The 3,395-nt window shown below is 37.1% G+C and overlaps 1 long non-coding RNA gene across 1 annotated transcript; it reads right to left on the bottom strand.

The window, feature by feature from the left end:
* Positions 1–1,973: 1,973 nt before the first annotated feature.
* Positions 1,974–3,331, bottom strand: LOC117320361. Its single transcript, XR_004531014.1, has 3 exons — positions 2,744–3,331; positions 2,509–2,561; positions 1,974–2,415 (listed from the first exon to the last, which is right to left on the bottom strand). It is a non-coding gene; the product is annotated as an uncharacterized LOC117320361 (long non-coding RNA).
* Between the last annotated feature and the right edge of the window lie 64 nt (positions 3,332–3,395).

Raw genomic sequence — 3,395 nt, 5'->3', positions numbered from 1 at the left:
TAAAAAAATGTGTATTCAAAAAATGCAAGTACATGTAGGAGCAAAAATACCATAATCAGCTGATAATATTGTATCTGATGAACTTTTGAAGTAGTCAATTCATTACCATAAAGTTTTACTGACAGCCTGGTTCATGACCACACTCAATGCCATACAAAGACACAGGAAAGCTTTCATTTAACAACACTAACAGCCTTTCAAGGCGGCCCTTCCGAGATTGCTTGCAATTTTGTTTTATTCCGGATTTGTCACTTGTGTCAATTTCGAATTTGCAGTGTTGAGCATATAATTCCGATCTCCTCTATCAGTGTATCAATTAATACCTGATCTAAAAACAATGTCAGATAATCCACTGACTCCTTATCTTAAGTCAAGGACCTAGTGTTTCCCCTTGATGTAAAAATATGTCGTAGCCTTCTCTCAAAATAATCGAAGCCGTAGACATTTTCAGATTTTGACAGCACGCAAAATAACTACATGACAACAAAGATCGCTACTTTATTGGTAGATATAATACTTTTCCATGATTGTAACGAGAATGTAAAAAACGATATGAATTACAAGTTCAAAATCTTTTTAAAAAATCACGCAATTAAATATAAACCAAATCGTGAATACGTATCAATCGACGTTACTCACATGTGTGTGTTTATAGAGCCATCTTGGATAAGATATGGTCATGTGATCATGATCTGTGTTACTAAAATTAGAATACTCGGTCTTCTGTTTGTGTTAAAAATCCGAATTATTAGCTCGTTTTCCCGATAAAGTATCAACAGAAATACAATGAAACATACATATAAAACCATGCAAGTAGTTTTGGAACCGTGTCTTTGATAGATGGTGGAGATTTGATCATAAAAGCTAGCGAGTTGGCAGACACTGCCGCGCCGCTGACGTGATACACCAGTGGTTCATTTAATTAATCAAACGTATCGTTGTTTCTGTGTTTTTAATTCACGAATATGTTAACCATTTGTACAAAACGTCAATATAAATACATATTGCAAACTGTCCTGAACATTCCCAGCTTTATTACACAGGACAAAAAACTAGATTCGTTATATATTTTTTCGGGAATCAGTTGTTTACTCGCTCCCGTCTGACCGGAAGTTCTCGAGAGCAGAAGTTTAAAACAAGTTGGACATTATACGTAAATTTAGACATCTAAAGTTGTGTTACGTATTGTTAATTTCATTATTTATTGCCAAACATTATCTCATTCAAGTAAGAATCAGTCATGATTATTTAAATCGCTGTATCATCACTTCAAAAAAATGCAGAAAAAAATCTACTTCCGTGATGCATTAATGCATCATTCGGCCCCGGCACGGTGATGCATTAATGCATCATTCGGCCCCGGCCCGGTGATGCATTAATGCATCATCAGGGCTTAAAGGGTTAATTCCTAATTCCGGTCCGGATTCCAATCCGACTATAAGACGGTAAAGTGACAGAAATCCAACTTCCTGTTTTATTAAAAACAGGGATCGTTTTACAGATAAAAGCAATCTTTCCTTTGTCTAATAAGAACATTTGGTCAAATATTACAGTAAGTAACCTCTTTCAAACATTATTTTATACTTTAACTGCAGTTTCTTTTATTTTCATCGGTTTGAATGTCATAAAAAACGTTCGTGAAGTGATGGCTTCAGAGTGCCACCAGCGACCTACTTTTCCCACCTCGGAAATTTGAGTGATCCTAAGTGACGTCAGCGGTCGCGAACAGCCATTCCCGATTTGGGAGGCGGTGCCAGCGGACGTGTTTTCTGAATCACCTGACCGGCGAGGTAAGGACCAAAGTTTCTAAAAAGCCCGTTATCTAAGCACGTAGACCATTATGGTACATGTACTTGTTTTGCATGTTACGCAACCAGGAGTGTTGCAGACCGAAAAGGATATTAGTTTTTTGCATGTTACACAACCATGAGGGTTGCAGACCGAGAAGGGTCTTAGTTTTTTGCATGTTACAGACCATGCGAAATATTACTTTTTTTCACAGGACATTCGGTCTGGTGAACTCTGAATATTTACCAGACCGAATCAACTTTCACAGGACATTTCGGTCTGATAAACTTTAAGAAATTACAGGACATTCAGTCTGCGGAAGATATGCATTATATGCTTTACAATTCTAGAGTAGATGATAAAATTGCTTCTTTGTAGAAGAATTAACACACCTACATTGTATGACAAAATGTCTGGAATTGTTGTCAACAAAATACAAAATATCAACAGTCATTTCATCATAACTTTTATTTGATCTCTTAAACAATCTCTTAATTATGACAAAGGATCCAAAAGACACACATGATCGTTGCAAAACTATTAACAACTTCTCTCAATCTCTTCAGTCTCTAAATCATCTTCTCTCTCAATCTGGGCCCCATCCTGTAGGTGAGTAGGATTACCAATCTACCAATTAAAATAAAAACAAATTAAATTCTTCCCATAAACAAACAATTTAACATAATACCAAAACTCAAGTGCAATTGTTTAAATGATTACCTCATCAATGTTGTTGTGGGCTGTACCAGCTGCATTGGTTACATTTTCCAGGTCTGCAAAAAAGTAATTGATCAAATTGAATTTTATAACATTATTAAGGAGTTATATTTATAACAATGAAATGTTTGAATAATCATCTTTTAAGATTTTGTTATTTGTTGTTCTACTATCGTTTGAGGCAAATTAATTATATAACAAGATTTTGGTTGGTTTTAAATATCATTAAAGTAATTACCAGTCCGTTTCTCTCTTTTACCAGTAGATCTTCGGTAGTGTGGCCACCTTGGCATCAAAGATGAGAGCTACAAAATTAGACATAGGATTTCAAGCACATCAGTCAGAATTGAAGATCATCTAGATCTACTGAAATAATTCATTTGTAACTAACCAGAAAAGGCAACAATTTGAAAAGTATTTAAAGCATTGGCAAAACAAACTCACAAGCCAGTCATCAATGGAATCCTTAGGATTAAATTCTGGGATGCACGGACTCTGGAGTTTGACCAGCAGAAGGTTGTTCAATGTTTCATTGGACATGCTTATCCGTCTGCTCGATGCATGTTTTACAGGTCATACTGTTATTGGCAAAGTCAAGGACAAGCCACGGTCTGCCGTCTTGCCACTTCCCGTTCACATTACGAGATGGCCGGTTTTCCTCGTATTTTTTACTACTGGCATGCTTTTTTGCCAATCGCTCCGGCGTTGACGCTCTGCGTTTCAAAGTCTTGCCGGGCATTGCCCCATCCACATATCGAAGCATGGCGGCGGCCATTTAATTAAAGCGTGTTCGCGACAAACGTATTCGGGACCATGATCAGGGGATAGTCTAATAGCCGGACAATCGGTCCGGAACTGTACAGTTCGGTTCCGGACCGGCGGCAAAGTTC

This window comes from Pecten maximus, unplaced genomic scaffold (genome assembly GCF_902652985.1).
Source record: "Pecten maximus unplaced genomic scaffold, xPecMax1.1, whole genome shotgun sequence".
In the NCBI taxonomy this organism is placed as follows: domain Eukaryota; kingdom Metazoa; phylum Mollusca; class Bivalvia; order Pectinida; family Pectinidae; genus Pecten; species Pecten maximus.
Note: the sequence above shows the minus strand (reverse complement) of the source record. Positions and strands in the feature narration are given on the sequence as shown.